This window comes from Hordeum vulgare, chromosome 6H (genome assembly GCF_904849725.1).
Source record: "Hordeum vulgare subsp. vulgare chromosome 6H, MorexV3_pseudomolecules_assembly, whole genome shotgun sequence".
In the NCBI taxonomy this organism is placed as follows: Eukaryota; Viridiplantae; Streptophyta; class Magnoliopsida; order Poales; family Poaceae; genus Hordeum; species Hordeum vulgare.
The window spans coordinates 353,423,328-353,436,995 of NC_058523.1; positions in this window are offsets into that span (position 1 = coordinate 353,423,328).

Below are 13,668 nucleotides of genomic sequence, written 5' to 3' on the forward strand. Positions count from 1 at the left end.
CACCCGGCATTGTGTGGCTTGGTGATGTAGAACCACTTATTTTCCCATACCTTTATGGTGTCAATGAAGAAACCGTTCGGTCATTGAACTAGGGGGATCTTGCTAATCATTAATCCCCCACAGTCCGCCTACTCACCATTAACTACCTTCGACTTAACGTTGAGGACCTTCAACCACAACCCTAAGTGGGGTTGTACCCGCAAAAAGGCCTCATAGACTACGATAAAAGCCGAAATATGCAAAAGATAGTTTGGGGGGAGGTCAAAGAGATCCAACCTATAATAAAACATTAGACCTCGAACAAAGGGGTGGAGAGGGAAACCAAGATCCTAGAGGAAGTGACGTATGAACACTACCCTCTCGCCTCCAATAGGCGTGGGGATGATCTGGACCTTCTTGGGAGCACGATGAACGATGTTTTCCAACAAGTAGCTAGCATTTTTCATCTCCAAGATTTCATTTTCGGTGACACTAGAGGCCTCCCACTTGACTTTAGAACCCGAGATGGCCATGGACGAATTGGAGAAGTGGTTCGAATGTATTAGGGAGAGGAGGAAGGTTGGAAGCTCGAGCTCTGAGGGTTGGGAAAGGCGACGGCGATGTGAGATCTCGGAAGCGTCTGGAGGCTACGATCATGGTTTCCTTTTTATAAGTGATGTCTAGTACACAACTTTATTCTTGTAGAATATGTTGGGCCTCCAAGGGCAGAGTTTTGTAGGATTGTAGAAATTTTCCCTCAAGTGGATGACCTAAGATTTATCAATCCATGGGAGGTGTAGGATGAAGATGGTCTCTCTCAAACAACCCTACAATCAAATACAAAAATCTCTTGTTTCCCCAAATACCCAATACAATGACAAATTGTATAGATGCACTAGTTCGGCGAAGAGATGGTGATACAAGTGTAGTATGGATAGTAGATATAGGGTTTTGTAATCTAAAAATAAAAAAAAGGAAGGTGGAAAGTGTAAAACAACAAGAAAAACATTGTATAAATGCTTGGTAATAAGGACTAGGGTTCATATTTTCAGTAGTGCAATCTCTCAACAATGCTAACATAGTGGAATCATATGATCATCCCTCAACGTGTAACAAACAATCATCCCAAAGTTCCTATCTAGCGGAGAACAATAAGATGAAATTCGTGTAGGCAGTAGAACCACCTCAAAGCTATTCTTTCTGATCAATCCTTTGAGCTATTCCTGTAAGTGTCACAAACAGCCCTAGAGTTCATACCAAAATAATGCCCATGGTACATATCAATCAACCCTAATGTCATCTGGATACTCCAATGTCACCTCAAGCATCCGCGGGTAAACTATAGGACATGCATCAAACAATTCCAGATCTATCATATTCAATCCAACACAAAGAACTTCAAGGAGCACCCCAAGATTTCTATCAGAGAGCATAGTATGGAAACATGCAATCAACCCCGATGCATAGATCCCAAGGTCACCGGAATCTGCAAGTTGTTGCCATAACATATATCAAGTGAATCACTTGAATATCCCAATATCACTATAGGTATCCTCATGCAAGACATACATAAAGTGTTCTAAAACCAAAATATTATATCCAACATAACAAGATCTTAAAGGGAAAGATTCAATTCATCACAACAAGGTAGCAAGCGAATAACATCATATGATCAACCTAGATTAACAAGGCACGTGATACATCAAGATCGGCCATCTCAAGAACACGAGAGAGAGTGAGAGAGTGAACACATAGCTACCGGTACATACCCACAGCCCGAGGGTGAAATACTCCCTCCTCGTCATGGCCTCCACGGGGACAATGAATATGGCCATGGGAGATGATTCCCCCCCGGCAGGGTACTGGAAAGGCTCTAGATGGGTTTTTTGTCGATACAGAGAGTTGGGACGACGGAGCAGACGTTCTTTCTTTATTTCTAGGGTTTCTGGTATATATATGATTTTTGAGCATTGGAATCATGCCAAACGGAGCCATGTGGGCCCCACAAGCCATCAGGGCGCGGCCTAGGGGCGCCCTATTGGCTTGTGGGCCACATGTGGATCCCCTCCGGTGGTTCTTCTCTCCAATATTGCTTATAGAATAAATTATAAAAAAGTTTCAGCGATTCCGAGAACTTTCGTTTTCTCCATAAAAAGAACACCATGCTAATTCTGCTAAAAACATCGTCAGTCCAACTTAGTTCTAAATAAATCATATAAAGTGCATCAAAACCACATAAAAGTATTGTCAACATAACCAAACATGACATGAATACGTCACAAATTATCGATACGTTGCAGACATATCAGCATCCCCAAGCTTAATTTCTACTCGTCCTAGAGTAGGTAAATGATAAAAGAAATACTTTATGAAGTGTGAATGCTAGCATAGTATATAAGTTTGATCAATGATAATTCCAATAGCTTTTTCTAGCATCATAACCAAGAACTTTTTCATAAAAATCATCATGGTGGAGTAGCAATTAATTCACATGTCATGGTTCAAACAATGCATTCTCTTGAAACAAAACATCATACTTCTTAGTCATGAAACAATTTCAAATGCATCATCAAGTCTAAGTAAGAGATCCACATACTGAATTATCATATAGTCTTCTATGATTGATAATACCCATAGCATATTTTTAGAACAAATAGCATCCATCAAACACAAAGAAAGATAGGAGCTTAATGTTTCGCCACCCAACATATTTTTCACAAGGATAATTGTCGACAATAATGAATCATGATCAAATATATTTGACTGGATATATATGTTTGGATCTTTCCCCGCCACATGGTGCTTGGCAACTAATAGGCTGAGGTTGGAATAAGAAGTTGAATCAACATGAAAAGTAAGTAACATGAAATTAAATAGATTGTCCCTTCGCATAGGGAAGCAGGGATTTGCAGAGGTGCGAGAGCTCATTGTTTTAGAATAGAGATGAATATGTAATTTTGTGTGGTGTGCTTTTCCAGTCAACGTCACAACAGAGTTTTCAATATCTTCCATGCTAATTACATTATTGGCGGTTCCCAAAGAGAATAGAAATTTTACTCCCCCTCCACCATTAAATCGCATTCCATGGCTAGCCATGTCCACGGGTGCCCTCCAAGAAGGTGGTGTCACAACAAGGAAATTAGAACCAAGAGTATATGACTCATTCATTACTATTCCATACCAATGTTGTCCTGGTAACAAGTATTTACTTCATGCATGTATATAATTAGAGTCAACCTTGTGTAGGTTGCATCATAGCATGTAATAGTACTTATTGTATATGTGTTTTCCTGCGTGTTCTTTAAAACACTCTATTGCAATGGTTAGACATTTGAGTAGAATCATCTAACGAGGATCTATAATATCATATTCATGATTCACTTATCCCAACACATGCCAATTTAGCAATTCATTGCATATCAATTCCTAAAATGTTCTCTCATGTGCAATTTTTATGAAATTGCAAAAAGACTTTAATTGCTCGTGGTATTTGCTATCTTACTTGGCAATTCATGGTTATACAAATGAGATCAATTTTTGCCATGTTCTTTATGCCATGTGCCTTGCTCTTATGTTAGGATCACAAGTGTATAATAATGGACTCACTTGTGCATATGATGTTCTTATAAATTGTTACTATTTTATGTATGCAAGTTTCTTTGTGGATACATAACCTACTATTGTCCACTTAGAATTTTTTGCACATAAGTAAGTTCCCATCTTTGCGATATCACTTGATCCTTCCCGGTCACTTGGTTCCTTCCATATTGATTCATTGGTGGTCTCGGTAAGAGGTTGTGAAGTGAGTGCTTGTATGTTTTGCATATAATCTTGTGCACTCATGCATTTGGATGTACTTTAGACCCATACTTATCATGATGATCGATTTGTATATTCACATTATATCTTGTCCAACATATGTTATTTGGATCTTTGTATGTTTTCCTCACATGTTGAATGCTTATTTTCAAATCATACCTATTGCATTCTCTAGATCCTGAGCTCCTAAAATTTCATGTCATTGAATATGTGCATTTTATTTCACTCACATCTTGTAAATTGCATACTCAAAGGAGGAATTCATTGTCTTCGAGATTAGTACCATTTTGGCATTTGCTGCCAATTGGGGAGAAGCTTAGAGTATTTAAGATAATCCAAATGTGCCTATGGCTTATTGTTTTCTCAAGGATTGAATATTGTCACATCCCTAACCCTTAAGCAAGATAGCATTGTGCTCATGTCTTCTTTGCATTTGCATCTAAGAAGTTTCAACAAAAACAACAAAGTGGCAAAGGAAAAACTCAAAACCCTAGCCACCATTCAATTAAAGGAAATCTCAAACTAGTTCAAAATCAATGAACCCAAAATGGCCTCAAGAAATGTTCAAACTTTCTGATAAATCATGAAAGTAAATGAGCATTGGAGAAAACTATTTTCTTGACACTTTAAGCTTTTTGAATAAATGCAAAAGCCACTGGTTTCAAACTTTAAAATTTGAAATCAGAATCTATAAATTTCCAAAAAATGTTGAAAACATTGGAAATGGTTGGGTATATTATAACAAATATTTCAGGAGGTCTAAAATAGTTTTTACTTTTGTTTTGGAGCTGAATTAATTAGCAAAACAATAATTAGCAAAACAGAAAAGCAAAAATAGAAAAAAATGGAAAAAACCTTACCTGTCGCCTAAGCCTGGCCCGGCCCATCCCTGGCTCGTCCCCTCCCTCGCGCCAGTAGGCAGCAGGAGGTGGCCGCCGCCCCCTCCGGCGCGGCCACGCACCTGCGTGCCTGCCTGGCCGCCGCCTCGCGCTGGCGACGACGGGGATAAGCTCCCCAGAGCCTCCCCTATCCATTCCCCGCCTCGGTTCTCTTCCTCCTCCCGGATCCCCTCCTCCTCCTTGCTGCCGCCATTAGAGCCGAGCTCGAGCTCGAGCTGCCCGTCCCTCTGGCCATAGGATTCCCTCCCAGAGCACGCCATTAGCTCCGCCTCGTCGCCTTGGTCATCTCTGCAGAAGCCGAAGCTTCCTCGAGCCCTGCAACGCCCGCAACGCCGTCGTCTTTCACCTCCGGCCGCCGGACCTCTCCCGTCGATTCGCTTCCTCCGGCGCATCCCCGAGCCCCTCTTCAGCGCCATCGGAACCGCCGTGAGCTCGTCGTCGTTTTCCTTCTCGCCCCATGCTCTCCCATGCATCGTATCCTAGTTCCCCGCCAAGGCCGAGAGCTTCTCGCCGCCGGCCATGTCGCTGCCGTCGCTGTGATGACCGATCCACGCGCCCGAGCTAGGATTCGAGCTCCTGGAGCCTCCAGGAGCGTGTCGAGCCCTCCAGCTGCCCTCCCCGTGCCCTAGAACTGCCCCTCATAGAAGGCTGAGCTTCGGCCGCCGCTCCGGCTCGTCGCCGACGCCTCTTCCGGCGACCCTAGCCTCCCTAGATGATCCTGCCAGATCGGCCACTTCGCGAGCATGCTGTAGCTGCAAACCGTGTGCGTTTTGGTGCTGTGCAGCGCCGTCTAGGTCGCCTCCGGCGAGCCCTCCGCCGCGGGTCTGGTCGTCGGCGACCACCCTCCGGTGGGGGTCGACGTGGCAAGCTAACCCAGCAGCTTAGTGACCTAATCACTCGCTGACAAGTGGGCCCAAGGCCAAGTCAATCCTCAGTTAGGGTTGGTCAGCGCGGGATTAGTCCCAGAGAGGCTGACCAGTGGGGCCCCCGTGTCAGGTTTGACCTGAGCAGGTCGGCTGACCTGCTGACGTCAGTCTGATGCAATAAATAGAATTTCCAGTATAAAACTAATTCAGGAAATTTCTAAAAATTGTAAAAATCATAGAAATTAATCTGTAACTCCAATGAAAATAATTTATATATGAAAAAGTATCAGAAAAATTCAAGGATTCTGATTACGCTATTTTCAACTATGTTTGAAAAGATTACAGAACCCTAAATTGTGGAATAAGGAATAATTCAATTCTTATAATCACTTTTTAAATGGAAATTGCAAAAATATTCAAATTCCATTATATATACAGTGTTCACCACTGTCCTAATTACAAATCAGTACCATAACATGACATTTCATGCATGTTAACATCAAGTTGATCTGAGCATCAGGTCGAATCAATTAAACCGGTATCCGAGAATACCCGTTTGAATTGCTATTCGAATGTGATTCAAATCAACTCTAAACCTAATACATGTTGAAAATAATAACTTATCACCTTGCATTCTCATGCCATGCTCATGCATCATTTTGAGTGCATATGATTGTTATTGAATGTTGCCATTCATTTCGGTAGGCTCCGCACCCCCGGATTCCACCGAATATCCGTCTGACGGATATCGTTCCTCCTCTGAGCAACATGGCAAGCAACCCTTTTGATCATCCCGATAAATCCCCTGTTCTTGCTCCTGCACCTATTTATTGCATTTAAGATCAAATGCTTCAATTGCTTTTGCCACGATAGTTGAACCCACTTCCTTTGCATGACTTAACCTTGTCACAGTAAATAGCCAAACCTTGCAACCTAGCATACCTGGTAGTTGCTCGAGCTGTGATGTGCCTTATCCTACTATGCATGCTATGCTTAGAGTTGTGTATGGTCTGTCATCTGGGAGATGAACAGAATTGTGGAACGTGTTTGGTGAGCAAAGGTTGTGTGTTGAACTTGAGTTGGTAAAGGTACCGGTGAAAGGCCGTGTAGGAGTACATGGCGGGTTGTTTCATTGGAACCGTACTTAGGAACTGAGTTCCGTGTATGTAATCCAAGACTAGATACTACCACATGCTGGGCCCTGAAATATGACCCCGCTCGGCCTATTAATCGCGTAGTACTCGGTCCAGGAGTTGCAAGTAGTTTCTGGTGTTTATAGTAATGCTGGTGGCCATGCATGGTGCTGACCTGAGAGGTGGGCCGTGATGCGGTAGGCAGTGGCACGGTGTACCAAGTGGCACCTGGATGGTGGGCTTGGGAACCCTGCGCACATCGTTTGAGGCCGTGTCGGAAACCCCGGCCGGACTCCCGTACGGGTTACTCTCAGATAGGCGATAAACCTGGACTAGGTACTAGTGTGGTTAACGGTCATGGCCGACTCCCTAAACAAGGCATGACGTGCACATGGCGATAAGTGGCGAGAGCATGTGTGACGAAGTACACCCCTGCAGGGTTATGATCTATTCGAATAGCCGAGTCCGCGGATATGGACTACTTGGAGACATATGTTGTTCATAGATAACTTCAATGGCTACTCATAAAATTGTCAAGATAAGTGTGAGTGTCGTGGACGGCATTTCTGTATGGAGACGGAATGATTCCACGATAGTGTATTGTTGTGGTGTTAGTGGACTCGTGTGCGAGAAATCAAGTTGTCAAAACTAATTTCAAAATGCAAGTTGTCTAGCCACAAGTCAAATGCTGGCTTCCCGCAAGAAACCCCACAATACCTTTTGATACCTTGCATGAGTAGTTAGTTCTCCTAAAGTCTTGCTGAGTACCTTCGTACTCATGTTTGCTTAATAAATGTTACAGAGGTTGCTAATGACCCTAATGGAGGGTTCTTCGTATACATCGACGACGACGAGTAGCTAGTGTCCCAGCTACGATCTGGCCCTACGTCAGCTCTGTAGTATAGTCAGGCCATGTGCCTTCGAGTTGCCCTGTCTGTACCCAGACAGTTTATAACTCTTCCGCTGGCTCGTATTGTATGACTGCTATTACGGGTCGTGAGACCCTTAATGTGTAATATTATGTGTGTGGCTCTTCCGAGCCTCTTAAATAAAGCTTGTATGTTTATGGTTATGTTGTGATGCCATCGATGTATCTATATATATCGGTATGCCATGCGTACGTGTGTCTTACTTGATATGTATGGGGTTCGAATACCTAGTCGTGAAGTTTAGTAGCACTCCTTACAAGGAAATGCCCCTCTGTGATCCAAAGAGCCTTGGTAGTCCGCTACTGCTCCAGACACATTGGTTGACCGGCATGTGTCCTTCTTAGCTGCTGTGTCTGTCCTCTTTGGGGAAATGTCACGCGACGTAATGGAGTCCTTGTAGCTTGCTACGACTCGTCTACGTTCGCCGATGACCGACACCTGCTTTGTTGGGTCATGTATGCCCGTCCTTGTGCGGAACTGCCACTTTGATTTATGACTAGACATGTCGATCCGGGTTCTTTGACATTGGATTGCTAGCGACACCTATCGCATACGTGAGTCAAAAGACGCAAACGGTCCCGGCTAAGGTAAGGCTGCAGCCATGGAGTTAACCGTGCGTGAGACCACAAAGAGATGCGATGTGTTACCGGCTGGATTCCTATGGCTTAGGATCGGGGTCCCGACAAATATATATATATATATATATATATATATATATATATATATATATATATATACAAAACTCCACCTAGTTTATGTCAAGGAATATATGCAAGGAAATTCATAGTCCGTTCACACATGCATATATTGTGGGGGAGCTTGCTCTATATAATGTGGTTCTACCAACATAAAATCCTTGTTTAGTATTTTGATGTTAGTACGCCGATTGTGATAAACTCAAGTATCTTTGTGACACTTGACGCTATGAAAACCAACCCAAGTATTCAATGTATCATTGGGTAAATTGCATACTTGTGTCAAAAATATTTATACAAATCATCTTATTGAGATTGTCATCAACTACCAAAATGGGAGAGATTGAAAGTGCATGTAGTCCCCATGTGTGGTTTTGGTAATTGATGACAATCCTAATGGACTAATGTTTGTAGTGAATTATACATTTGAAGGAATGTTCTATTTGCAATGCATGAAGAATATTAGATGAATTGAAGTATGTTTGTTCCATGAAGATGCAAGAAGGAGCTCGAATAATTCTAAATGAATGTCATATACATATTGTTGTGCATGCATTAAGAATGAGCTCAATGATTGAATCAAATATGATACGATCAAGAAGAATTCCATGTGATGAACAAGCTGTAACCTATGTGGTTTTCATTGAGGATCTCAGACATTCTCATGCTTTGCCTTGTGATTTGAACCATGATGGATCAAGATCTAGCAAGAATAATTAAAATGGAGAATTCTACATATGTCTTGAAAATATGATCATGATGAGCTCATATGTTGATTCATGGATGATTATGTCTTCAAGCAAGTAATTCAAGTGAATAATTCATTGTTCCTCTCAAGTCCCAAGAGACTATGTTGTATCGTGAAGACGAGCAAGTTATAGCCAATATGAGATTCATGGACAAATTTGATATGGTCATGGTGAATTGAAATATTGATAATCATTTCTTAAAGCAATGAAGCCTAAGAAGAAATCAATATGGCCTTCAAGACATCAAGATTAATCATGGATCAAAGATAAATGTTCACCAAGATGAAGATCAAAGATTAACTCAAAGTTGGACATCACGCAAGCGCAAATGATGTACGACATGGGATCTTGTGGTATGGTAAGTAATTGTCCAGTGCACTTTTTTACCAACCCATACTATGTGATGTCTATGTTTATGAGTGTTATGTAATTCTCATGGGCTTGCATCAAGAGAGTTATTCCAAGTGTCCATGAGAGGATGACATCAAGTGTTCATGATCATGTTTGACAAGGGCAACTTCAAGATAGCCATCACGAAGGATTACATGCTTGAAGCTTGTGCATGTTCACATGATGGACAAGTGAAGATGAATACAAAGCAAGGCTTTCCACATTGTGTATGGGAGATCTACTTGATGACTTAACCAATGTCTTGCCTTCAACTTTAGCCAAGAATAAGCAAAAACATCAAGCTCAACGAAAAGGCTCGACTCAGAGGTATTAGCTCCTTTGATGTTACTGGTGTGGAGTGATGATCACCGAATAAAAATATACAGTCAAGAATGGATTATTGATAGCTATTTAGTGTAGATATTTTATTATTCTTGAGTTATAGAGATCCCGCACTATTAAGAGGGGAACAAAGGGTTTTGTAATAGACTTGATCAAGTCAACATCTTCTATACACAATTCCCCTACTATCATATATCCCAAACCGTAATCCAAAAAGGGTTCCCCAAATTCTATACTCAAACCTTTGCACCGATTGAATCATGCATTGGTTTTATATTGGGTGGTTCTCTACGTGAGTACCTGGAGTTTTTCAATAACTACAAAATGAGCCCAAGATCACCAAAATTGGAGTTCGCATGTCGAACTTATGCATGTTTTACTATTGGTATGTTGGCCGTTTATTGGGGGGTCGGAATTTCCGGGCTAGCTCCGGGGCAAGTTCCGGGCTAAACATAAAGTTTGCGAAAACCTGGACCAAAGGAGCATTGATGTTCCGGGCCCTCCCGGAAGTTCTGAGGTCCAGAAGTTTCGGGCATGTTTCAGGCTAACGAGGAAGTTTACATCGTGTGCCTCAACAGGGAGCCCGGAAGTTCTGGGCAATCCATAAGTTTTGGGCCACATTTTTCTATGCATAACGGGAAGATTTGCTGGGCACTATATAAGGTGCCCTTCTTCCCCAACGAGTTAGATCTTTTGGATCTGTGATTTCCCCATCGTTTTGAGGTCTCTCCTCCTCCCCAAGCCTCGAAACTCCAATCCATGTGGGGGGAAACTATCCCATGGATCTAGGTTTCATTTGTTGACCTCCTCCATTATTCCTCTCCTCTTCAATCCCTCCATAGAATTAGTTGCTTTTGGTGGGATTTGAGAAAAAAGGATTTGAGCATTCTTGTGGTAAACCCCGAAGAGATTTCTGAGAGTTCTTGAGAGAGATTTCATCCAATCATACATCCACTCATCCTCTCTATTATGACCAAAGCAATTTGTGATTTGAGCAAGTCTTGAGAATTTGCCCTTTTATATTGTTACTCTTAGAGGTTGGAGACTTCTAGGCGGTAGGAGTGCTTTGGTGAGGAATCAACTTGTGATTTGTCCCCCAAAAAGTTTGTTAAGGTTTGGAGGCTGCCTCTACGTTTACCACTAGTGGTTGGAATTTCCTTCGTGGTGATATATCAAGGAGAATAGGGTGATCCTTTGTGGCATTGGTGTGCCTTCATGGTAACATCCACCTCTCCAACGGTGACTAGCTTCCCTCCAAGGAAGTGAACATCGGGATACATCCGTGTTTGTGTGACTTTGGTTATCCCTAACCCTAATTCCTTACTTGTGGCTTACTTTGGCTACTTGAGCGTACATTAAATATATATATTGATGTCCTCATTATTTTTTGATGGCTATTTCCTTGTAAATATTAATTATTTAGGACAACACTTCATATCTCGCAATTCATACTTTCTACTATTCATATATCTTGTGTTTAGTGTGAATTTCTAACTTGTGTCATACACTTCCATATCTTGTGATATTGCTCACGTAAGTTTGTGTAACTTACTTGTGCTTGTTTAGTATCCTTGTTGTGCTCATGTTATTAGAACAAGTTGTTGGTGCAGTTAGTTGATCCTACTACATTTAGGATTTGTGCTTGAAACAATATCCCCTTAGTTTATTTCCGCATTAGGATATAGCCAAATCTGTAAACGGTTTTAAAACACCTATTCACCCCCTCTAGGAGACATCGTGGTCCTTTCAATTGGTGTCTGAGCAAGGTCTCTCCTTACTAGGCTTCACCGCCTAGAGAGTATCAATGTCGAGTAATGGACTAGTGCACAATGACACCTTTGATTATGATGGCGCAAATTATCACTTGTGGAGATTTCGTATGCCTTGTCACCTTCAGGCCATGTGTGACGCCCTCGATTTAATCGTACGCTAATCATACATGCCAATGCATACGATCAAACTCAAGGACTCATGGGAAGATATCACAACATAACTCTAGACACAAATAAAACAAAACTAGCTTCATATTACAAGCCAGGGGCCCCGAGGGCTAGAATACAGAAGCTCGATAAACACACGAGTCACAGGAAGCAACAAAATCTGAGTACATGCATAAAACATGGGGTGCCTGCCTGGGAACCTCCTAAACTACTACTGGTCATCAGTGGCCTCCATGAAGAAGTCACCATCGGGGTGGCAGGCGTCGGGAGGAAACTCCATCTCCTGGGCTCCATCATCTGGTCGTAGCAACGGATTAAAGGGGGCAAAGGGGGAGCAAAGAAACGATGAGTACTCATCCAAAGTACTCGCAAGACTTATATCAGAACTATGCTAACTATGCATCAATATCAAAGATGGGGTTTAAAGGTGGACTGACTGCAGCAATGCAAGAATAGAGAGAAGGCCTAGTCCTATCAAAGACTAGCATCTTGAGGGTCTTGTAGTAATAGATGAGAGTAGAACAGGTAACACAAATATAGTAGTCATATTGTTGCATCAATATTAATATGAGGTCACGCCCAAAGATGCTCCCTCGACTACCTGCGAGGAAGCAATCCCGGGGCAACTAAATCCAGTTAAGTAACAGTTGTAGTTGTATAAGATCAGGGCACAACTCCACGTCGTCCTGTAACCGTGGACATGACTATTCGAATAGATAAGTTTTTCCCTAAAGGGGTGCACAACATATTCCCCGACGCACTCGATAACACTTTGGCCGGACACACTTTTCTGGCTCACGCCCGGCCTCGAAATATCGACACGTCGCAGCCCCACCTAAGCTCAACAAAGAGGCCAGCCCGTCGGTCTAAATCCGAAGCACAAAGGGTTCATGGGCACACTTGCCCTCTGCGCTCCTGCATGATGCAAGGGCGGCCGATGTCAGTCCTAGCACCCCTTAATACAAGAACGATGCATCTCGGGACCACTCAGGCGCACGCCGCTCCATCGCTGACGTCTGAAGAGCTTCGGCTTATACCGCGACGTCGAGTACCCATAATTCTTCCCATGCAGACTGTTAGTGCGTAATAAGGCCTTGCGACCAACCCAGATCAAATACCCAAATCCATTATCATTTTAATTAAGTCATCGACACAACCACGCGGGAATCCACTCGCCTAACATCTATTCATCAAAGATCCTAGTATCATGGTCAAGTAACTGTGTGGTTGTAACATCAGGGGGATCCGAGGCATCACCCTCCTTGGATCCCGAATGATGTAACCGTGAAGGTGGACTTAGAGGAATCACCCTCGAGGGTCGCACACTTGAGGGTTTGCACGACAGAGACATCGTCGAGAGTGGTGAAGGAGGAATCACCCTCGATAATCAAGACCAACTAGTTGTACTACAGAGATATCATCCTAAGTACTTCGCGAGGTGTCACCCTCGGTACCCGATAGTATCTCTGTAGCGCCGCGCAACTAAGGGGGGTGTAAGTGCTCTGTCTGGTCTTGCTCGTCGATCAGGGATCGAGACTTGACAATCAAGCAGGGCAACTGGACTAAGGGTCAGAGGGGAAGACTGCTCCACCTATACTAAACAGTTTAAAGTGCGATACTGAAAGTAGCAGTTCATCAACATTAGGCTATGCATCACATATAGGAGCTAACTACAATAGTAGCAAAATTCCAATGCAAGCAAGAGGGAGAAAGAATAGGCGATATTGGAATGATCAAGGGGGTTTGCTTGCCTTGTTGCTCTATGGCAAAGGGCTGGTTGACGGGAGCGTAGATCTACCCGGCAGCAGTGTCAACCTCGGGGTCTATCGGTAAGAACAGGGGGTAGAAACAATAAATAACGGCAACATGTGCGACCACAATGCATGATATGGCAATATGCAGGCTAGGCATGAGCTAACACAGTAAC